The following is a 233-nucleotide window of genomic DNA, read 5'->3' as shown; positions in this document are numbered from 1 at the left end:
TAGGGAAAGTGAGAAATCATTCTCAAGGAGGGATGGCCATGATGCTAACCCTTCTCTGTTCTCTCGGGACCCTGGACATGTATGCACACATCTGGCTTATTTTTCAAGCAACTGTAAAGGAACTCGATCTGCAAAGTCAGCCATGTGGATTCCAGATGTCTTAACAGCCATGCCACCACTGGCTGACATTACTGGCTTCTTTTTGGTTCTATTTTTTTCTTTTCAGTGGGGGC

The sequence above is a fragment of the Tupaia chinensis genome, unplaced genomic scaffold (assembly GCF_000334495.1).
Source record: "Tupaia chinensis unplaced genomic scaffold, TupChi_1.0 Scaffold147608_1, whole genome shotgun sequence".
NCBI classification, from domain to species: Eukaryota; Metazoa; Chordata; class Mammalia; order Scandentia; family Tupaiidae; genus Tupaia; species Tupaia belangeri.
The sequence above is the reverse complement of the archived record's forward strand: the minus strand, read 5'-3'. Positions refer to the sequence as shown.